The 26,041-nt window shown below is 36.6% G+C and overlaps 1 protein-coding gene across 1 annotated transcript in view; it reads left to right on the plus strand.

The window, feature by feature from the left end:
* Positions 1-10,678: 10,678 nt before the first annotated feature.
* LOC149805940 (uncharacterized) overlaps positions 10,679-26,041 on the plus strand; it is a 47,515-nt gene continuing 32,152 nt past the window's right edge. The window contains exon 1 of the mRNA XM_089937069.1: positions 10,679-10,875. The gene's annotated coding sequence lies outside the window, so the exon portion shown is untranslated. The remainder of the gene's footprint in view (positions 10,876-26,041) is intronic.

Here is a 26,041-nt window from a genome sequence, read left to right on the forward strand (position 1 = left end):
GCAACCTTTATTTGCTATCAAGATGGCGCAATATAACGTGGGTTCGTGTACGGTAATTGAAAGTTTAGAATCTCGTTTCGATAACGCGGCTATACGCCGTTGAAATTCCATAATTTGATAGGCGCCTTTGGGAATTGCTGCGACATATCAATCCAGACTCGTTCTGCATGAATAAACAAGTGGTTGCATTGGACAGTAACCTCCCGAACGTACGCGATCTTATGTTTGGCCAACCGTAATACAGGCAGAGCTATACCTGCGCGGTCTCAAGAGTGTGACTAGCAAGTCTGTTTTCGGAGAAGGACATTCAATATCAAACTACGGCTGTGTTGTCGACACAGTCACCGTGGTGGTGGTATTGGGGGTGTGTTGGCGATGATTTTATCAGGTCTAATTGGAGTCATGCAAGCACTCTTACTGCAGTGTTTCTGTCCATTATAACATAGTCCTCGTTTTAAACCGTGAGGAATTGTCGGTACGGGGAGCCGATACAGGAAATTCTAATTGGTCAACGAAGTGTTCGACATTATCGGGACACCCGACCTAGGTTGCCGGCGAGGTCGCGTGATCCCCTGGCCTGTTTTGGTTGGCATGCTCGAGCCGGGCGCGGTGAAAGCTCGTTTCCACCGTTGCACTTGGGTCGGGGTGCTCGTGCTTGAGCACTAATACCGGGACAACCATTCTTCGCCACCGTAATCGCTTTTTGGGCTAGAGAATAATTGTTGTGGGCCTCGTGTAAATGCTCGGGGTATTCCAGGTCGACTTCAAGAGCGTATCCGTGGTCACCGTGGATGTTGTGATCGCGCAAGTCTTTATGTAAAGCAATATGCGTAGGATCGATCCACTGAAATCCACCAACTGGAAGTGTCTGCACCATAGAGCACTTATACAAATTGTTCGGATCGAGATATATGACATAACTGTTGGGGTCAGCGAGGCTTTACGCGGTCACGTTGGGGTGGTTGGCACAAGCGTATCTTTTGACGACATGGATATTTCCTCCACGAAATGATGGCTTGATAAACAAATGCTGATCAATGCCAAAGAGCAATTACAGCTCGATTTGGTCTTGGATAACAATGGATCCCAGCCCATATCTGGTGACAAAAAACAATGGACCGGATCGAGCTTGCACACGTGCATGATGGTGTCACGAAATGACTTAAACACGTCGACGAACAGCAACACATCGGTGCGCAGATACAAATTGTGATAGTCACCGAGGTTTTGCACTCGAAACCAGACCGAGCTTTTTCCGCACGTCCGTTTTTGGCGGCGGAAATACCTTCATGTGACAACGATGAATACAACTCTTTAATCGATGGCAACTGAGTTTCTGCGAGTTCGATCCAGTCGTTCGTGTATTCGCACTTGTGATGAGGTTGCTATTATTTGGACAATATCGACGAGTGATTCTGAAATTCTCTGCCATCAGATTGCCCACTAAATTCTCCAGGGACGGAGTCATGAACTGAATCGAATCGATAAACTATAATTGTCCCAACCGAAACGTGTTTGTTCATGCTGTTGGGTATCATGCTTATCGGAGAGTTGGATGACGTGGCTACGGCTTGTATAACGCAGGTTATGAAGCTCGACAGGTTGGGAAAAATTCTCAATTGCAGATTACAAGCCTTGTGTGTGACTCCTCTGTACGCGCCAGCTATGTGACAGAGATCACAAACTTTGGAACCGGGACATTTTTTTCATCGGTGAACAGGCTTCGCTCTTTGTCAGTTTGCTGGCTTTGCTCTTTGTCATTGAAAGCTTTTTCACACGTCCGGTAGTGAATGGCTGCAGTAAACTCACGAATGGTATCACCAATCATAATTATGCCTGCTGGTGAATCAAGCTGCTGTCAAATCCATTTCGTTGTGACTTCTATCGACCTGGGGAATACTACCATTGTGTCTGGAGTACCCTGAGCACGATAAAGGACTGGCGGCTCTGATCTGCCATCACATCGAGATAAAACTACAAAACCCGTATAGAATTTGTTCTGCAACGTACACTGTTTGATCTATGTCAGGCGCATTTGAGTTTTTGTTAGCAGCGCTGCTTTCCACTTCAACATTCAGGCATTCATAATCTGCTTAGATGATATACAGGACTTTCATCTTGCGCTGTACTGCAGTAAATCTGACGGTGTATTTACCAGACTCAGCATGACTGTACGCTGTTATTTTTGACTGATACCACCGCAGTAAAAGTCGAGACTGGTAAGCAGTTCTTGAGTGTTAAACAGATGCATGCAACATCTCCACGGATATTTCTTGCTGTGATGCTTACTGTTTCGTTAGGCATTCAAGCAAGATCACTGATCCATACGTAGTGCGTAACTGGTTCTAATTTTGTCATTTCGCTCAGCTACATTAAGTCAATCTGAATTCGTTTGTCATGGGCAGCGGATGAAAACCTTTGTCATACCTGAACACATTACCAACAATACCTGGGTTAACTATTTGAACTTTCTTCAGTGTGGATTTGGTCACTTGCAAGGGAGACTTGATATCACCAAAGTCGAGCTGACCGCAGATATTTTCGAGGCATGTCTTGATTGTCGCTGACAGGGTATAGCGCCGACCAAATCGCCCATTCAAAACAACGATTATCAAAGTTGTTCACGCTGATCAGGATTACGCGGGCACCACTCTTAATCCATGGATTAGTAGGTTTGATTCCATCCTTATTACGACTAAGCGGAATAACTAGATGAGCGCCGAAAGCAATGTCTACTTTGACCACATCGTGACCAAAGTTTTATAACACCACTACGATTCCAATAATCAAATTTGTCAGCAGCTATTGAGCGTCTTTGCTTGGTAAGTAGGTGTGTGAGATAATGGCCACATGATTTTCCAACTCATCACGACGTTTCTGAAATTTGAAATCGGGCACTTGTGATTGTTCTGTTTTTGCACGAGCATACTCATCCGCTTCAGTAGCTATAGTAATGCGAAACGACGTTTTTGCTCATCATCAGCACGAAGACGGTTTTGTTCATACCAGTGTACTATCGCAAGGATATCGACTTTTCCTACGTTTCTGGGTATTTGGATATTGTGTTCGTGCGCAAATTGTCTTAATTATTTTACCGTTTTTTTTGTTGTTGGTTCATGCCACCATGGCAGTGAAGATCGGTGGTGGTAGCGCTGATAGTTGCAGATTCAGCACAAAGATGTGACTCAATAATTCAAGTTTGTTTGCTTTTCTCATACGACTTGTCATGTACATGCTATGCTGTCTTAGCTGTGGCACTGCAGGAATCTTTATACTACGGGCAGGGCGAAGCATCTTTCTAATGGGGAAATTTTGTCGATGGTTTGTTTTATTTTAGGTATTTTGTCAGGATCAGAAACTGCGGCCGCTTCAGTCCTAGTGATTATTTTCTCTATTTCTTGTGTTGTGCTTCCTTGGGCATTAACAGGCGTTTGTGGTTTTGATTTTTTCTACGCAATTCATGGTACTCACGAATAGATCCACAAGGTTGACAAAGTTGTTAAGGTGATTTGACTCCGATGCCACGTTTTCGGAAATGTCGTGCCCCTGATCCCTCACGTAATAGTTGCGTGTTTGCTCTACAGTACTCATAATGATGTTCTGCCGCAGGGTTCATATTTTCCAAGGCAGGTTGCTTCGCATTTGTTGCGTCCAAATGCCATGGAGCTTTTTATATACATACTCACAAGTGTTTATCTAATTTGAGACAACATTGTTATGTCTTCCTGTTTCATTTTACGAGAATCTTCCTCCGGTATTTTATGGTAAAACAATTAGTGCTTGACACTAACACGAAGCCTACCATGACTAAATCACTCGCATCGCATGTCTGTTTGCCTGTGTGAATTATCAAAATCCAAAGTGAGCTATAGACAACGCTACATAAATGCTATAAGGTCAAGGTGGGTTGAGGCGAGGTCGGGTGTAAATGTTGCAAAGTGGGCCAGTAAGTCAAAACACCGAATTACCAATTACTCGTACCCATATACACGAGGATATACGTATTTATTATATCAGAGAAAACACGCATCATTATACAAACTAATTATGACTTATATACAATGCTTTTCGTGACAATTGAGAGAAAAACCAATGTTATTATTTTTGATTAAAGAACAAATGTAACATTAAATAGCGTGGAAAATGAGATATGCTGTTAACAAAAAATGCTGACAATACTGAAATATAAACATAAGGCGAAGCAAAACAGTTTGTACTAAGATAAGGCAATAAGAATGAATTTCGTACACTAAAAAGTATTAAACAATCAAATTAAACTCATGAGACTCTCATACAATGGTAAATTAATTAAGAATTGTCTTTAATAATAAATTCGTAATTAGTCAAGGGGGTGGGTGGGGAAGGGTTGATGAATTGAAGGGTCTAATAAAGATAGTAAATTCTAAAATAAGAGGAGAACGGAAGAAACAACTTCTATTTATTATAATTGCAAATAATTTTTCTTGCTACTACTAATATTATTAGACAATAGTGCTTATTTTTTCCATACGCAAAATAAAAAATAAATAATAATAAACAATTAGTTATGAGCTGGGTGTTTTCAGATCGCGATTATCTACTCTTATTTCTGAGCACTCAATCAATGCAATGATCAGAAATCACACATGAAATTTTATTAAGCCCTACATTTATGTCTCTGATGAGTCCATGCTATAATGAAAAATGCTCCATACATTTTCGGATTTAGTAGAAGTGCAAGAATAAATTTTCCACATTTATATCCGTAATCTTTGCGTCAATATTTTAATCTTTAGTCTGTCGTATGGTTTCATTTTTGAATGAATTATTTTATGAAAAAATATGTTGCACGGCAGATATAAGTTTTACCTATATAATGTGATAGATCATATTTGCTAGTAGTAAAAGATGTGTTTGGTTAATTCCATAACATATGAACTAATTCTTGCCAGTACATCTAAATATGGTTACTGTAGATCTCTTTTCACACTATTAATTAATAAAACTACATTTTGTATCCTACCGCTAGATGATTTTTGCTGTTTCTAAGATAAGGAAGACGCGCTCTTCTCTGGTCTTTCATTTTCGTTTTTGTTCTGGATAATATATTATTGCTTTTTGCAACATCATTTATGCTGCCTTTCAAGTCATCAACTTCAGAAGCGAGATTGACTAGTATATCCACCAACTCATCATGTAGACCAGCTTCTTCCACTGACTATTCTAGAGCGAGACAAGTAATATTTAACTTTTTGCATTACGTTTGCTTGTAGTTGAACTTTCACATGTAAATTTTTACCATGCTCACCCATCGATCACATGGCACAATATATTGCTACCCAAATATGCATGCTTAATTACTTCATCTAATTTTCAATAAGTACATTAAACGTACGCCAAATCATAACTGTAATAAGCGTCAATTTGGAGTCAATGAAAGTTTTATATTATACTGGTGAACTCAGCCTCTCTCAGAGATATGTTTGATAAGGTCCAAATAGACTAAGCCCTATGACATATATGTAGCTTAAACTACTTAAAACATTTTTAGCATTGTAGTTCGAGTTATGTAATCGTATGGAACCAATATTATTTCAAACTTTATTGTGATATAAAACATTTACTTTGAATAGTTATTATTATTAGTTATATCTCTGAAAATGATGAAACGTGCAATATTTGTTTTCAACAGGTATCAGTTTTAAATAATTGTTGCTAGTACATGTACGCTGTTTATACTACAACAATTTTGGTACTTTAAGTAACTTTCCGTACAGTGCGTGCTATTAAACTTGAAAATATTATTAAAAAGACGCAGGTCTATTTTGTAACTATAAACGAAGTTGCATTCTGATATTACAATCTGTATACATATTAGTATTTCGTTATCCTAAACGTAGCAATAGTACGTGATTGTAAGCGATAATAATAAACGAAAAATAGCTCTCTGTCCACACGGAGTTGCCACTAATAGGCACGATCGATCGAGAGTTGCTCTAACCCGTCTATCACGACTACTACTACTTATGTTTTTTGTGTTTTGTATTGTACTGTTCTCGTACCTGTCCTTCTTTGTGTTCTTCGAAATCAAAATCACCACTTGGTTTGATCGTGATATTACACTATTTTGCCCCTTATTTGCATCATTGTGCAATGACTCTCAAAATCGTATTTGTATTATTAGTTAGATGTACATGTATGCCATCTCTCAATGGTACAATTTGTTTTTCATATTATAAAATTCAAACTAAATCTTATGTGATTCGAAAGGTTAAAGTCTAAGTAAATGTACACCTAATGCACTGAAACATACTGTGCATATTTTTATCCCCTTTTGATACGCATAGGTTGATTAAGTCAATAAAATGACGTTCAACAGATCAGTAAATATAGGTTTATTGGAAGCATACAATTGTATCTGTCCCGAATGTATGTACAGTGTGCACACACAGGATGATAGTTTACTTGCTGCCTATTTATGGCCCTGACAAGTGTTAGTTTACATTGCTCCGAATTATGTAGTCGAAGCTTTTTTCATAAGACTTCAGTAGGAACAGAGAGAGAGAGAGAGAGAAATGAGAGAGAGAGAATGAAAAGAAATCTTCTAAGAACGACTCTTTGAATGCAAAGTCATAGCTAGAAGGGATATGCAATGAAGCAGACGTGTGGTATATCACATCAAGATAAATGACGAGCTATCTCTTGCTTAGATAAACTTCCACATATACATAAAGCGCAATGGCATTAGGACGCAACAAATGCAAAGATGTCTGCCTTGGATAAAAAAAAACTTTGCGGCAGAACATGCCACTTTGAATACTATAAATACATCCACTAGCGTTACGTACTGTTCCAGGTGCTCGATCATGTCTTAAATGCGGCAGAGGAGTTAAGAGACCGATTCAACTATGTCAGTGAATCTGCTCGTAAGTGATGTCGCAGAATAGAAACCGAGTGGGTTTGTGGACTAAATGAATAAGACAAACACAATGTGAAAAAGATGGAAATTTATGAAAAGAATTAATAAAGAAAAATATATGATGTAAAAATACAATGATTCTCTCACACTCTCAACAAATGATTGACTCAAATCACTCTACACAACATTCGCACATTGAAAATAAACTAAAAATATGAAATCAATATGAGGTACAGATTGAAGAAACCTCATGGACTGCAGATACACTTCAAACAGTATTCTACACTACACGAGAGATTCACCTAATCTCGAATATGAACTCCGATTAAGATTCAAAATAATCCTATGAACACAACCAAGATTCAAAATAATCTTATGAACACAACTAAGATTCAAAATAATCTTATCAACACAACTAAGATTCAAAATAATCTTATGAACATAAAAATGCAGTTGGAACAATAGTTGAACCAAACGTATGCTTCTAGACCCCTTGTACAGTCGCACGATTCCTAAGGTTGGCCCACACTCTTATCGGCCGCTCGCACCCTTTATGGATCCACCACATGTACAGTCATACGTATACCCACGTACACACAGCATTCGGCACCCTTTTGAATTTGCTACGTCTACGTCCGTGGCACAGACATACGTACATACGTATCGACAGCACGCAACCTTAAATACTCTGGAAACTCCAGACAGCTCTAAACAACTTTAGACAACTTCAGACAGCTCTAGTCATATTCAGAGTCACAATCACAGTGACAGTCACGATTAGATACAATAAAACCAAATTGGTCATAATAATTTCTGTAAAATCTCTAGATATATGATAATACTTTAACCTCTAATAGTGACTTGTACTTCAAAGCTCAGATCTGCGTTGTAATAAATGCCTTATTACGCGATAAGACATTACAAACCGAATAAGCTTCGCATATCAAATGAAATGTAAATTTAACACTTACCCCTATGGCTGGAGAACAATGGAGAACGTACACTCCTTGACGTGATCCAGAACGACCAGTGTCGGTTTAGAAATCGATCTTACTTAAATCCATTGGAGAGTGGGCAAAAGTCATGTTAAAATTCACGTGCATATCATTTTATGTCCCTTCGTCGCAAGTAATATCTGGCGAGGTACATGTTAATACAGTCGCTTAACTGGAAAAACACTTATTCACCCTAGATAACGTTGTACGCATGTACAACGAGAAATAGTCAAACAGTTATAAGGCAAAACAAAGTTACTTATTTGCCTAATTCTGTGACAATACCTCCCCCCAAGAGAAAATAAATGTACACATTTTTTTATAAAAAAAAACCTCGCAGAATAAAAGAAAAATAACTACTAATGATATGTTACAATATTTACACTGGTTATACTGCAATCTTGATTTTCTATACTGGGTAATAATTTATCCAAATTTCTGACTCTATATTTTCAACTCCTCTTATTGCCTCTACACGGAAGCGATAATGTTTTAGTGTCAGCGCCCAACGCATCAATCGAGCATTAGCGACCTTGGCCTTATTTAAATACAATAGGGGTTGGTGATCAGTCTCGAGAACGAAATCTCTCCCAGAAAGATACGCATGATACTTTCCAATTCCCCACACTATAGCCAAACACTCTTTCTCAATAACAGAATAGTTTTTCTCCCTGGGTAGCAATTTCCTTCTCGAGGAAGCTACGGGTAACTTATTGTTATCTTGTTCTTGCAGTAAAACTGCTCCCAACCCGGTTTCAGAGGCACCTGTTCTTAAAATAAAGGGTTTGCTAACATCTGGCGATTTTAATATAGGTGCACTGATTAATTTCTCTTTCAGCGCGCAAAAATCTCTATCCTGTGGCGGTCCCCACTCTACTTTGTTTACTTGCCCCTTCTTTGTCAGATCGGACAGTGGGCTAGAAATGGCTGCAAATTTTGGAATAAGCTTTCTATAAAACCCTGCTAGACCTAGAAATGAACGAACTTGCGTTTTGTTATCCGGCTTTAGTGTGTTTCTAATCGCTTCCACTTGCTTGGGGTGAGGTTACAAATGACCCGAACCACTGACCCTATGACCCAAACAATCTAAATCTGTATAACCAATACTGCATTTAGTGGGTCTCACTGTGAGTTTCGCTCTGCGGTAAAAGCTCAAAACTAAAAACAAATACATAATTTTCTTTCACGGTTGGAGAATATCCAAACCAGCTTGTCATACCTGTTGTGAATATCTTAAAAATTCATATTTTACATTAGTCAGAATTACTGACTTATTAGTAAACAATCATCCTGAACATCAGTATTGAATTGAAGGTTTTTGCATACGCAATGTTGTTTGAAGATGTCGAAATGTATTTTTTTTTTACCTTCCATGTCGATGGCCTCGTGGTTAGAGAGTCCTCCAAGTCATACCAAAGACTTATAAAAATGGTACTATCAGCTGCTTCGCTAGGTGCTCAGCCTTAAGGGGTTATTGTAAGGACTGGTCGGTCTGGTGTCGGGATAATGTGTCTGGGTGGGACACAATGCTACATGTCTGCGGCATGATGCCCCAGTGCTAGACATCACTATAAACTGTTACATTACAGATATCCTAGGGATATGACTGAAAAATTGTTAAAGCTACGTTAAAAATCCAAATCACACACACACACACACCACTCATGTCAAGCATTGGTATCTATAAGAACAATCCAGGTTTAACTTAAAAATTTTCCTTTACCTGATTGCAAATAGATCACTTTTGCCTTATGTAAACACCAAAGAATCTCTTTGTTTTCAGATTTAAGGTGAAAGATTTTGATCGAAAATATACAGTTGTAATTTTAAAGAGTTTTTAATCGAGATAGATCTTTTCATTATTCAGATAAAGATAAATCATTTAGCATTGATATTTACTACAAAAGAATGGTAACGTTCACACACATTAGGGCCAAACAAAATTTTTCAGTAAAATTCTGACTTGCATGCAAGAATGCTCACAAATACCTTCAGAGGGTCCTTACCTCAAAATTGGTCAGAAAATTTGAAATGCACCTCAGTAACCATAAGTTTAAACACTGGTGTAGTTGCAACGGTATTTATAATACATTCACTCACGGTTGCATTCAAAATACCGGTGTGACGATATATCTTTGTTGTTGCAACTTCATATTTTGTCCTTGCAACAGTATGTTTTATTATGTGTTTACTATCACTGCTGTTATATAATTTTTTATCGTCCCAACATGAACTCTATATTTTACCGTTGCATTGGCAACGTTATCATTATAAAGGTAATTTGCATCGATACATTTACCTTAAGAACCCCCACCAGAAACCAACAACAACAAAACAGAAACAAATAACAAACTAACAGATAAAACCAAAGCAATCAAACGCGTGAACAGTAAACAAATACAGTCGCATTGGTTTTTCAGTACCGTTCTAACTATTGACGAAACATATGCTGTTGCAACGACACCAGTATTATAAACAATATTACAATGTAAATTGTAACGGTGCAAATACAAACATGAAAGTTAAATGAACAGAATACAGCGTTGCAACGATAATCTGATACCGTTGGAACAATATTTTGATACATTGCAACGACACTTATGCTATTGACCCTTTCTTCTGTATACCATAATGTATGTTTAAACACTAGAACATTTACAGTGGTTTCACTGTGTACAAATTCTTCCTCGAGCTATTATCGAAAGGTAAATACATGCGCCAATACATGTTCAAGACTTATCAGTTACGTCATCATGCATTATCATTGTGCATGTATATGTGCTTGTATATGTAAATTCTGTGATCAAACGTGCCACCTATAACTAATAGGCCTATGTTTGAAAGTTAGAATGGAGAAAAACAAAGGATGAAGTAAAAAGAAAAAGAAAAACACCAGGAACAAATGCTGTATCAGTGATCGAAAAGTCGAGGCATACTAATAATCTATATCGTTCTGAGGCATCGAGTTCGACGAGGCATAAGGTAAACATGTCTACACACGCAAACATATTGAAATATAAATATCTGTATATTGTAAGAAATTAATTTCTGACACCATTTCCAAAGAACATCTTATCGTTTCCTCTTTTTTTATCTAATACATGTACAAATCAGATCAAAATAATTAAATCATTAATGTATCTACTAGAATACTGGGGGCTCCGAGGTAGCCGAGTGGTCTAAAGCGCTCTCCGTTACCGATCACTGCCATCTCACCTCTGTCTGCGTGGGTTCGAGTCTCGGATTCGGCTACTGTGGGTATGTGAGAAAGCTTGCCAGTAGCTTGTCGTGGGTCGGTGGTTCTTTCCGTGGTTTTCCCGGGTTCTTTCTCCACCATTAATAATGGCCGCCATGTATAGCCTATCGTGTGCTGAAAAATGGCGTTAAACCCTACAACAACAACAACAACTAAATACTGACACATTTGTTCATTCACTTCATTTTTTACATTAATATAAAGATTATGAAAGAAACAAATAAGTAATAACTCACCAAATGTGCATCGTGAAATATTTCACGAACATAAAATTATAAATTCTAAATTGTTTGGACTACAAAAAATAAGCCACGTCAGTATGCAACCACGATAAACATCTTTGACGTTTCCGTCATGCAAAAGCTGCTAGAACAGTGCACAGATCAACACTGATACAAAATTGCAAAAGCTTTTGCTGGCATCAGCAATCACAAAAACGCTGAATACAAAGTTGCAAATACTTTGATTTCATTATTGCTCAGCATAACTCTAATACAAATCAACACAAATATGCATTGGAACCAGTTCGCCGTATAATTCTGATGTAAAGTTGCAGACTTCTTTTGTTGGCACTTTTTCTCAGAATACATCTAATATAAAGCTGCAAAGAGTATTGTTGCCACTGGTGCATATAACACATCTGCCATTAATTTTCTGATTTATTGGCCATGCATGGATATTTTGTTTACGACAAAGAAGTAACGCTTGCGCATTTTGTTGTATCCAATACTGAGAAGCAAATTATTGTGTAGCATATGGTGTTCAGAACATCTCTTCTATAATCTAATTATCCATTAGGCAATCCTGTCCCGATGAAACCATATTTCCGTTCTCTTACCTATACCTGTCCCCAGTTTAAAAACAAAAAATCAACCACCATCCTCATAACAGTCTCAATGCACCCATCTACCTATCGTAATAGCCAGGGAATGGAGGCAGCCTTTCGTCCTGGGACGCTTCCTGTAATGTGTCAGCTGAGAAGAGTTTGCGTAGTTTCAAACTAGCCCAGTGGCGTAATTTGAAATGGTACCCACTGCATAAGGCCAGAATAGGTCCCCCCATCTTATAACAAAACTTGGTTTCTTTTTACCCCTTCTTGAATGCCCCTTTCCCTGCCATCATGATCAAGACTACAAATAATATGGTGAATAAAAATCCTTTCAAGCACACTGGGTCCAGCAAGGAATCACGTGTATCAGGGATTGATTAAGATAAATGCAATAAATTGACAACTAACAGTGCAGAACTAGTATCTATCTAGCCTGAGCGCTTTCGACTCTTAATGAGTCTTTTTCAAAGGCAAATACAAACACATAGATAAGACAGACAAATAAAACAGAAAAACCGTTGTGTTTGCCAAACTTTACATGACTATTTCTACAGGAATTAAACTTTTAAATTTATTATGTTTCAGCTAGTGTATTTCAACTTGTTGCGGATGCTGGAAAATATTTTATATTGACCTAGAAATCGATGAGCCATAACGACATCTGTTATTTCATGTAAAGTTATGTAAACGCAAACAATATCCCGGATATTTCATTGTTAAGTATTAATTATAGGCTATTGGGTGACTAATAAGCAAATTTAGATAATTATTTAAAAGAAAATGTGTCGGCTCCAAAAATATGATTTTATTTGTGAATGGCTGTCTTTTTCTAGTCTTCTTGGTTTAAGCCGCTTTGTTTCAATGTTCTAAGGCGGCGTGTCCAGTAACATTCCTATTCTTTCCTGGTTTCGGAACTCCAATTGGGGCTGTGAGCAAGAGCTTAGTACTTAAAAGGGCCTGATAAATCCTACTTGTGACTGAAGTACGCAAATTATATCATCGTATTTTCTGTGCAGTTCTATCATTTTTTAAATAAAATATTCATATTTCGTCCAAGACTTGCTATGAAAAGATACAAACCGGTCACACAGTTGCTTGATTCCTTGTGTCAGCCTTCGATTGTATTGGAAACATAAGCACAGAGCGTAGAGGTTTATTAAGACGTTAATCCTCATGCTTGAAGATAATATAATATCAGACCATCAACTTTGTGGAATATCTATATTAAAAAGTTCAAAAATTGGACCATCCTAGTCTTTTTTGTGAATAATCAATATATTTCAAGCTTTTTGAAAAAATCAGTGTTTGTATAAATTGTGCAAAGGAAGAATTTCTAGACCTCGTAGACAGGTTATGTACGTTTGATTGTCATCTCGGCTGGAATAAACGACTGTGTACTGTTTTCACTAAGATACTTAAAAGTATCCAAACTGTAATGACTATATACAATTTAATTGCATAATTTCCCTGGTAATTGTCTAGAAAGTGTCAAAAATTAGTCATCAATAACCATTCATCCAGAAACCAATGCTTTCTCCCCAAACGATACATCAGTACATGTACAAGAATTTGTAATATAACTTAAGTTAATCCACCTTTTTGATGACTATTTCCCTGTAAACAGGCACATCGAATTGAGATGGTTTTTGGTGAATTAGTAAATTATAATACGAGTGAGAGCAAATAATGATTTAATATCTTTGATCTTCAACTATTCATGATTCATCAGGAATAGTTGGAGTTGTAGCAGATAATCCTGTTTGATTGGTTATGGCTTGAAAATAAGTTCGCAAGCCATGCGAAGTAGCCAGACCATTAAGCTTGAATACTATATTGACTCGCGCGTATAATATGTCTGGAAAAGCTTAAGACACTTTCTAAACTTTTAATATAAGACTATGCAAAGTAAGTAAATATTCTTTAGCTAAAGTGCAAAAGCGGATCCGTCTCCGTCAGAGAGAGAGAGAGAGAAGCTCTCGAAATTGATGTATCAGGGTTCAAAAGTACTTTGAATAAGATTTTTTCGGGGCCTTGCTTATTCAGTGGATACCAGTACAATCTAATTATCATGAACAGCTTACATGTCAGAAATGAGTACCTGAACATGGGTCAAGTGTATTCATGTCCCTATATAAACATTATCATGTTGTATCGATCATAAATGTGTTCAAGGCCCGTCTGACGACTTATCATGTACTGACCTGATATCTTACATTTCTTATTGTTATGTCAACATTGCGTTGGAATATTGGAGGCACAATACATACTTTATATTTTGTAGAAGATACTTATCTATCACAGGAAAGATGAATAGAACAAAACTGTATATGCTTAAAGTATATAGGGTATTGTACTACAATGTTGACATGGAAATTAAGTATTTCGGAAACTAAATATAGGTGTTGCCATACTGAGAGTTTCAGGTAAATTGAACACTAAATATCGTTTGTTGGTAGCGCACAGAAAACTTCAGGTAAAATGAACAAACAGAAAAGCACGCAAAAGTACAAACGTACAAACATGTCACATTTTTTGAAATTATTGGAGGAATAATGGAAACAAAAATTATTGAATTCTGGTAATATTACTTTCTATCTTTGCGTGTTTAAACATTTTATGACTGATTAGACATAATGCACCCTGACTGAACCTTATCCAAGGACAAAAACATCGTATGTTGTTTTGTTGGTTTCTGTTTATAGAATTTAAAGTTACATGATCCTGGGTTTTTATAGACTTTTATGTATTTCTGTTCCTTATAAAATGTTATTAACAGCAGAGATAGATACGCCTTATACACGTATTAATTCTGAAATAACAAAACAAACACAGATATTGTATTAATATGGTCACCCCCCTAGTTTAGTACCGTATATGCCGAGAGACGAACTGACACACATACACTATGGTAACCGCGCATGCCAGTTACCCTTTGATAACAAAGGTGAACAGTCCACCTCGGTCCCAAAGATCGGACAGGATCTGATATCGGTTCTGCAACTGATTGCTCATGTCCGCCCTCCACCTAGGTCCCAAAGATCGGACAGGATCTGATATCGGTTCTGCAACTGATTGCTCATGTCAGCCCTCCACCTAGGTCCCAAAGATCGGACAGGATCTGATATCGGTTCTGCAACTGATTGCTCATGTCCGCCCAAACACCTACCTCTTCGGCTACTCTACTCGGCAAACTACCCCAGGTACCTCAGATAGAGTGGGCTCTTCTGGTGACACGAAGTATGCCCGTTTTTACACACCATTCCTTCCCTCCTAATGTACAGTAGGTAAGGTTATATGCAGGAACAGGCCAGTTGTGTTTCAAGGTCCATTGTCTTCTCTCTGGATCAAACAGGTTTGGATCACACCAATCCATTGTTTTTTTGGGGGTATCTTTTGCAGCCATTTATTATTTTTTTTTTGGTTGAATGTTGACAATTAGAGATTGCTTCTGATAACATCTTCCACAGCTCCAAAACATTTATGAACGGAAATGATGCTTCGAAAAGTGAGTCACAGTTTTAATGCAATGTCTTTTTGTTTTTCATCAAAATGATGGAACACAAAACTAATCGAGATGAAGGTAACTACAAATTTATTTATTATCATTGTATTTTTTGTTTTCGAAAAACAACTATAAATTCCTATTGAATACTCAGAGACCACAATGGCAGAATCAAATTTGCTTGATAATCATGACAATGTACTGGTTACGTACGAGTGAACAAATATAATAAATTCGAGCACTTGGTTTTCAACATGCAGAAACCAGTCTGTGTCTGGTAAATCGCATATTATAGAATATAGCTACAAGTGAACATTATACGCGAGTGTTCGGAAAATACATAGTTTTGGTTAGGTTAATTCTTTTGAATAAGGAAGTGCTAAGCGGTCATTAACTTCTTTCCTTGTATTCTTTTCGGAAGAAGTGGATAAAATAACAAACACTGAATTTTCCTTGTTTCTTGTGCGTGTGTGTTATAAAAGGACCTCCTATTAAATTTCAACATGTATAATCGAACGTTTATATTATTACCCTGAATAAAGCTTATTAACAAGTGGATACTCAAACTAATCTTCCGGTTCTTAATACGTATGTGCAGTGCAAGAATTAAAGTACAAATGGTGTAGGTCAACCGTCATTTAGACATTTGGTACAGATCGATTCAGCAATGGGTGTCATTTAGCAGCAAACCATTTCGGGGAGGGTCTATTTATGAAAAATAAAGCTTTCTACGAAAATGAAACATACAATGTCAATAACGCCAAACCGAAGCCTCTAACCGACCGAGATTGTCTCTAATTGGGTTAGCTCATTTTGTTAGTTTATCTTTGTCGTTCGTGTTTTCAAATTTGTATGTGTGTTCGTTTACCCATCCGGACACTCATTGTTGTTTGCACCCTCCCGGCTGCTGTAGCGTGTGAGTAATTAACTCATTATTATATCAATAATGGAATCTCGCACAGTTAGATTAGCTTGGGAGCGGCAATTAAGAAATATATTCTAGTCCGTGATTCTGTCAAACAAAAATTACAAGCGCATCAGGAGTCTCATGTGAAATTTACAGAAGGTGCAGAACAAGTATTTAAACCGGTTACAAAGGGGACCGAAGGAGTTATCAAGGCTACGAAAGGTCTTCTTCCCACGTTGGATCAAATCGCTAAAGCAACTGGAAAATTAGCAGAAAGAACTAAAAAAATGATTCTACGAGAACTTCCAGGTGAAATAGTTGCTGTTCAAACACAATTACAAGAAGAAATACAACAAGTACTTAAGATTATTGACAAAGTCCGTGAGAAGGTCGGTGATGTAAGGGATCTTGTTACGCCAAAATCAAAACCACTAGCCAATTTACCGAAGAAGTTCGTAGGATACTTCGAGAAAAAGCTGTAGAGTTGCCGCAACAGGGTATCCAGAGAGTGATACATTATTAGATCCAATCAACACCGATATTTCAGGAAAAAAAGGATCCCTTTTGTATTTCTAAAATGCCATGGTATATCTAGAATCACTGGTGAATATAAGGATAAATTTGCAGAATTTGAGAAACAAGTTGAAGAAGTTAAAAAAGCTCCATTACTCGGCGATATATCATCCCCCCAAAATCGCAATTAAGCTCACCTCATAATGAGGAAGAGGAGGATTTGCAATTAGAAGAAATCAAACAAAGGTGGGAATTACGTTCAGGAAGTAAGAAAAAAAGCAAACGAAACAAGTGGAAGTGGTCTGAGAGATTGGGTCACGCGAGAAGTGGTTTTTATACTCCATGTCCCAATAACATCCTTGTCGATGTTGAAATACTAGAAATCCTGATTGGTAGAAAAAGAGCCGGTAATAATTCCCCATAAATCATCAATGAAGCAGCTGATATTTTTCAACGATTATTTACAGGTGGTATCATGGACATTAATGTTTGTCGGTTTCTTATCGATCAAATCGTTGATGATTACCACAGTGCTTGATGTATGCAGTTAGGTACAATGTCTAGAAGAAGATGATTATACATAATGCTCAACGTGGGCCTGTAATGGCCAGAGTGATAAATTCGTGATTACCAACATACAAAGCGATCTACGAAGATGAATTTGGTGATGTTGTTCAGGGTCTAGTTAGAAGAATAGCCCCAAAAATTTAAGCTATTGACGTTGTTCGTGATAAAGGTATTGGTGCTGCTGCTGGGATGGCACTAAAGAAAGCAACAGGTCAGGGAATAAAGACTTCCAAAAAAGAGGAAAGGTTCTAAGACTACCAGGAACTCCCCCCTCATGGTACGGAAAAAGTCTGAGACATCCCGGGACATTTCGTTAGACGCAAAGCGTCTCCTTTCTACGTCCAATTTCGATTTACTTGATGCTGCTAAAATATTAAACATCAAAAACTTCAGAGTAGTTTTTATGTATGATCAGTTACCAAAACAGCCAAACCGTGTTGAAACTGGTATCATTAATGTCGATGTAAGTTCTGGTCCAGGTACTCATTGGGTTGCATACGCAATTGATCGTTTATTTCGATTTGTACGGGTTAGGGCCAACAAAAGAATTTTTAATTTTTAAAATATGTCAGCACAGTACGAAGTACTGCCGTCTGGTATTCAACATTACCAACACAGACAATAACCGATCCGCCAATATGTGGCCGTGACGTAATTGCTGTACTCGACGCTTTCATCAACAATACCACCTCATAAAGTCGTGCACGAATATACAAGTAGACGGTATAACCATCCACCGTTGTTTTAAACACATCTTAAAATATAATGATATATATTTACGGAAGATCTTCTGTGAGTCTTACTCAGAGTAAAATTCAGCTACGCAACTTATCTAAATATGCAACCCATGACTAGGTCAAGGATGAACTCTCTAATCTTTTGAGTCTTGCAAATGTGGACCAAACTGAAGTCGTTGTTTTTCAAGATAAACAAGGACGATTAAAGACGAGCAATATCCCGTTGACAGATATTATTCTGAGGGTTCCAGATGTGACCGAAGATAACTTAGTGGTGTTTACTAAAAACGGTAAAATTAAAAAAAAATCGGAGGAATCAGTTCTATCAAACATGGGAGAAATCGCTGAACGCATCAGAAGAATTTGAGATATGCATGGCGATCTCAATATTAGTAAAAATAATTTTATTAATGTGAGAGAACCAAAATAAGACTATGATGTGGTAACAAAAAGATATGTAGACAGCAACAACAACACGATCAGACCTAAGATCAATGATTGTTTATTAGCAGCAGGTGATACAATGACTGGATTTCTCAATATGACTAATAATAAAATTACTGGTCTTGGAGAACCAAAATCAAGCGATGACATTCCAAGAAATGCGTTGATGATAACAATATTCCGATAATGAACTCGTTAATCACAATCAATGATGGAACGACCACATTTAGATCTGAATATTCTAATCATGTACAAACGTTTTTAAATTTTCTTAGAAACATAAATAGAACCATTAATGAATATTTGGAGAGTCCATTAGTCATCAACATTAAGCTCTCTGACATAAAAAATACCGACAGTGTAGTATGTACTGTAGCATCTGGATCAACATTATGGTCACCACTCAATAAATCCATTAAACATCGCGCTGAGGTTACTGGGTTATAGAGGTTCTCATTACATTTACGATATCCACAACAATATCACGATGTATCCAATTAACGAGTTTACTGGATGTGTGTTAGTGATGTTGGATCAAAACGACGAGGGAACATTCGTGGTGGAACCTGAAGAAAAAGGAAACCCCGTGTTGTACTATTGGTGCCTTTAATTAGTCGCTAAACTAGCACCTACTTAAAATATAAAGAGCTCCCCAATCAACGTTCAACATTACAGATACAATCAAGTATATGAGTGGCAAACCAAACTGAAAAAGATCGTTGACGAGTATACAGTAAAAGTAAACAAATATCGCAGACGTGTAGTTGTCGTTGACATAATTGTGTATTCGGCGTCCGCTATTATCGCTGAAACCGGTGTATTTCTATTAACAATAACAATGACATCACCAGAAGTTGTAACTATTCGTGTTTCAGCTGCAACAACATTTGCTGGTATTCTTAATAACATCACAAGAAATATCTACGTGTCGCGAAAACAAATTGCATGAGTATACAATAAAGTTGCATACAGCGACGCTAGCATACGCCAAATAATCTTGGTTGATATCATCAGTCCTTAGCCATGGAATAATATCAGATAACGAGTTCACAGAAATGATTAAGATTTACAACGAGCCAATGACTGTGTCAGAATCTACGTCAGATTTAGAAAATTGGGATTTAAAATCCTAATTTAAAATCGGGGTTATAAATAATGTTGTCATCGCAAGAATTACTGCAACAGGTCATCACTAATACAACTCCATCAAAAACCATGATGATATCAGCAAGCTCGACCAGTCCTGAGTTCAGAGTTAACTCTCCAACTGCCATTCCAGCGAAAGAAATAGCACTAGCACAATTACGAGTATATCATAGTTGGCCAAATATTGGATTAAAATCATTCGATGGATTGCAAAGAAATAATTCAATGGTATTTACACATAATAATAAACCAGATGGAACACCCGATTGGCAAGTTATTGGTATTTCCACAGGTAATTATCAAATTGAACAAATCAATGATAAATTTGAGCGCAGAATCAAATCTATTACTACAAGAGAATGAAAAATAGCTATCACTGTTCACGAACCAACATTATCAGCCGTGATAGAAATAAACTCTCTGGGTTATTCTGTAGATATATATTCTTCATCGATCAGAACCGTATTAAGATGGCCTGAGCTTCAGCCGTTTTATCAAGGGCCACCAGAACCTTAACCTGTCGACTTTGCCACAGATAAGAAAATATTTTTAAATCTTCCTGAATATCGAAAAATAAAACCATGCACTCCTGGAGAATCCACTTTTATTGCGTCTGATGGTACAAATGCTTCATACAATAGGACTCGGATTTTATTGGAATGAAAATACTAATAAAGAAAAATACTTTAAATTAAATACTGATAAATATTCCAGCGACATCATATTAGAATATAAACGTATGTTCGATCAAATACAAAATGTATTTTCAAGTGTCACGCAATATTACAGTGATGATAGAAAACAACAGATCATCGCAACGATACAACATTTAAACCAGCTTGTATCCGATTTTAAGTTCGTCGATAAACGTATCATTGAAAATGTAATTTACAATGGTGATAGGGAAGTATATACTGATAAATCAACAGTTAAAAAATGTTTTTGGAAGCATATTTAATTACGGAATAACAATTACCAGCATTTATAATACCAGAATTTAACGCTGATGAGTTACAAAAGTCACTCAACGACATCATCGATAACAATTTTCCTAAAATTGTTGCCGTATGGAAAAAATATAGATCCGCCATCAAATACGCCAAAACATAACAATGATCCTTATGGTGGAGGTCGTCATATTTCACCAGGAATTGTAACTATCACAACAACGATCGCAGTTAATCTTGTATGTGATGCAATTGATTGCAGCTATCAAGTAGATCTTGAATAATCCAGTCGGACCCAGCAGGGTTATATTTTATATACATTCACACCTCAAGCACCCATTGGATTTTTGATTGTATTAAAATCCGTTACTCCATTTTATCTGCTATGTCATAATCCGCTATTATCAAGGATACATTTTAAAACTTACTGACCAGACCGGAAACCTTCTTCACTTGGGATATGAAGTTTGGAATATAAATCTCTATGTAAGATCATAGATTTTTTCTTAGATCTTCACTCTCGTGACAGAGTCAAGGAAAGTAAAAAAAATCTGTTTCTGAGTCGGACTTGGCGTTTTACAAATAATTATTTCTTGATTTAATTAAAGGGGTATTATATATGCACCAACACGTGTGAGTTTTTATATACAACAAAGAGATACTCGAAAGTGCCGTCAGAACAATTGTGACGCCATCCACTATTAATAAAGTCAAGCCCAAAAGAATTTTATGTTAATAAAATTATTGATGAATACGGCGATCAAAAAATATTGTTAACGGAGGACCAATTAAATGAGCTGCAGCGAGAACATATTATTACGATTATGTTCGATAGAGATCAGATTCTGAATTATGCACATTATTGCATTGAATTGGATCAGCTTAAAATATATCTGATTCCCTTGACAAAGTCAAGAATAAAAATAAATATCAATGATAAAATCATTGAATCTGATTCAGAATAACTCAAATTCATAAGTATATTACCCATAATATTTCAGATTATTAACAATTTCGTGAACTTGATTGGTATACTACCCAAATTAAATCAGGTTATTAGACAAATTCATTAACAATTTTGTATTCAATGATTTTATCGTTGATTTTATAATGATTTCATGGTTATTAATATTATTTGAGATTAATGGTTAATTTGACAGATTTGACGAGTATATTACCCACATTAAATCAGCTTATCAAACAATTTCATCAAATTGATGGGGTAAATAGCATTCAAAATAATAAAAGTCTCATCGGAAACAGACAAATTAAAAAATTACATAATAATAATAATTTCGCCATTGAGTTTGTCAAGAAACAAATACATATATTATACCAGAATTTATTTTTTAGTTATGTGTTATAGTTTGGTGTTAACACTAACACTTTTACAACCACTTTTGACTTTGTCATTGTTTTCATTTTCACAGGCAAAGCTGAAACGTTCGCTGTTGCCATAACTTTCACTAGTGAGGTTTTCACTATTTTCATTTTCACAATCACTACGGTCACTCGTGACAGCGCCTTCATTTTCACTTTTACAATGAATTATTTCACGGTATGACAATCTTTCTCAATTGCCTTACGAGTGTATTCTCACTCCTTTTCTCGTATTCAAGAGATAATTCTAATCTAATTTTTTCAATCGCGCGTGAGAGAGAAACAAATTTTTCAACATCTGTATCTTTGACTGTCAACAAGGACTGTAACATAGAGTGTTGAATCAGCTTAATGAATCGGTATTCTGCTGGCAATGTATATCTATATTCAAAATTTCGTTGTTGTAATGATTCAAAATCACAAAAACGTTTTTAGTATTAAGTTCATCATATATTTTTATACCGTCTTCTTGTAATTTCTGAATTGCAGAAATAATAGCATTAATATTTTCAAAATTCATTATCTAATAAATATATATTTAAAATAAAAAAATATTTACACAACACATATTAGCATATTTACAGCATCATATACAATCTTAGTTCTAAGGAAAGCACAACAATTATATTAGCATGGACACGGCAAACGAATGTTTTACTTACCTGTTAACTTCCACGAATACACTTGCTGAATGACCACGAAGAATTCGTCCCAAACGTATTTTCTAGAACGGTTTCGGAATTTCCAAAATAGCTCATTACGTATTTATGTTCGGGAATTTTCTTCAACGGTTTGGGAATTTCCAAAAACATTCATTACATATGTATGTTCGGGAATTTTCTAGAATGGTTTGGAAATTTCCAAAATAACTTGTTACTCATTTCTGTTCGGAAATTTTCTAGAACGTAGTTCTAGAAACTTTTGGGACGCTATAACAGGCAGCCAGAATTCTTCGTGGTCATTCAGCAAATGTATTCGTGAAGTGAACAGGTAAATAAAACATTTTCTTGAATGCGTTATGTTAATTACCACATAGGTAGTTATTACTGTATAATAGGTACGATGACAAAAAAGATAATGCTGAGGTCACATAATATTCCGCAGTAAAAAGCGGGATAACTTTTTAATTACTATACCGGAGAGAGTTTTGTAATTTCTCTTCATCAGTTTGTATCTAACACAATCGGGAGATACTGAAATATTATTTTTGTTTGTATCGTTTTGAATAGGGCGATCTGGTTATATTATGAGCGACATATTGTACCGAAGCTTGAAAAAATATCAAAATATTTACCAGCTGCATTTATTGATTGAAATATTATTTCTTCACTAGTCTTCACGGCCACAGATTTCACAACCCTGGGAAATTTACTGTGTTTACCAGTTTCAGCAAATTTGCAATTCTGACTGTAATAAGTCATAAATTATTCAAAGAGTTATTGTTCGGAACTGAATCAATATGATCAATCACAAAACCCTTCCCTTTTTATTTATAATCATAATATCGCTTCAGTTCTCTGAAATTTTTACCACCACATTACACAACTGCGTTTCTCCTCTAACCCAAACACCACACTTCAAAGACGGTTTTGGTCCTAGACTCCCTTTTCGTACGCTTTGTAGGTGAAAACCACAGAATTCGTTTACGCAGGCTTTCTTACAGGGAGTTGTAGAAATTATCATAAACCATTTACAGTTATTCTTTGCTTGAATTATTATATATGTGCCTTAATTATAACGTTGAAGAGTTTGAGAGATTATCTACATGTGAACCTTCTAAAGCAAGATTCGATCTTGACAGAAGAACCCCTGACCTGCCGAAGCGAGCTCTGGTTGATCCGACGAATAATCTGATGGAAGGTATTCGTGGCGCCAAGAAAGAATTTCGCGGCGATGGTGCATCTCATGTGTGGTCAACATTCAGAATCATGCGCAACACCGAAGGTGTTGTCGATGCTAGAATTAATGACCGACGAGCGGCGACGATTAGTAATTATCTCGACGATCATAGATGTTTTTTTAAGAGTAAAATTTATTGCCGAGCTAGACCATACTTGGATTATCCGTGACAAACGTGACCCTGTCCGTCTTCACACTGGAAATACTTTTGCATTACATAAAAATTCCAAACCAGGAATGTTGACTGGTATTAACAAACCGTAGTATGAACAAGCGTATCCTGTGACCGAGTTATTTATGCAAAATATCCGCTGAATAATAACTCTAGCGCTGATGATCTCAAACCTATGAAATTTTCTACGTTGAATTGTGTAGCTCAGCGAGTTACAGAACATTTCACAAACACGATACCTGGAAACGGTTTATAACGACCTAAGACGTAAAGAAATAAATGAGTGAGCAGAAACAGTTAAAGATACTGGAGAATCGATCAAAGACGTTGCTAAACTTGGAAGAAAAGCTAAAACTTCCAATAATGATAAAAACAATAACCGGGGAGATTTTGTACGAATCGAAATATAAATCGAAAGGAGTTCCTATAAATATTATTGATCATAATGCGCATGCGTGGACATTGGCGTTGACGATACTTCCACGAGATCGAACTCTCAAGTTCTATGACGGTGATATGTTTGATTTTATCAGAAATATCGGTAAAATCGATCCTGTATCCATGTGGCTGATTCAGAGTTCCGATGATGGAAACTATGATCAATTTGTACGACCTAATGGAGATATTTATCGTACAGAATCTCTCCACGAAGAAATGATAAATCTTGCGTTGAAATATACCCATTATGATGCTGAACATTTACTGAGTAATAGTTTTACCACTCCGTCAGTCGCCGCTCATTTTGCTCAGAAGGAAAATTCATGAAAATCAACTCGTTTGGAATTTCTCGAAGATATACAACGCAGTTGTATCGAATACGGACACGGTAGATTGTGGAATACAGGTACGATTATAAGGATGTTATCTTGGTTGACATGGTTGCTTGTTATCCTGGAAGATTTCTTGGAATGCGAGAATGTTCTAAATGCTTTAACAAATTTGGACAGCCAACAAACGAGATGACCAGAGTTGCGATAAACGGACCCTTGCCAGATTTTGACTTGACTGAATTTGCACGCATTGAATCATTTAAGTTTGCTGAAGGTCTTCATCCGATTTGTTATGTCTGGTTCGGAAAACGTTTTTCAGAAAAAATGTTGGCACCAGCAGTATTATTACGATATATGCTCGATGTAAAAAGTCTATTATTGTTAACAGTAAGTGAAGCAGCAATATCATAACGTTCGCAGAGGCAAGTTTGGCTACCACAACAATAGAAATATTCTGATGATAAAAATCCTGACATAACTGATTTTGAGAAGAAGATCGCAAAAGATCTTGGCAGAAAAATAATTGGCAAATTTACGCAAGGAGGATCATATAATCATAAACGACATTGTACAAGATTAATTATAGATGATGTTGAACTTGATTTTATAATTACTGGCACAACGGAGAGGAACTCGTTTATAAATCGAAGTAATGTTAACTTATCGGACGGAATTAAATTAGGTACAATTGTGAGTTACACTGATGGTGAGTCACCGCAGTTTACTCATTTAAGATCTTCAATGCTGGCGTACGTTTCGATACATTTATTATCGATAATAAACATATTTACCGATGCTTCTGTTAGAATCGCCACATATTCATTTTATATCAGTAAAAAATACAGGATTACTAGAACAATTACATATCGGCGTTGATGCATCATGGGGCGAATGGAAAATAAAACAAGAAAAGATGCTTAGTTATTCTAAATCTGCCGACGTTGAAATCAAATATATTTATTACAAAAATAATCAAAGATCAGAATTGACATCTGCACCATTGGTATATGATCCTGTACCAGACATGAGACTGTTTATCTTAGTGGACCGGTAGGTTCTGGTAAAACAACACGTGTGAT

Source organism: Sinohyriopsis cumingii, chromosome 2 (genome assembly GCF_028554795.1).
Source record: "Sinohyriopsis cumingii isolate HCF-2022 chromosome 2, ASM2855479v2, whole genome shotgun sequence".
NCBI lineage: Eukaryota > Metazoa > Mollusca > Bivalvia > Unionida > Unionidae > Sinohyriopsis > Sinohyriopsis cumingii.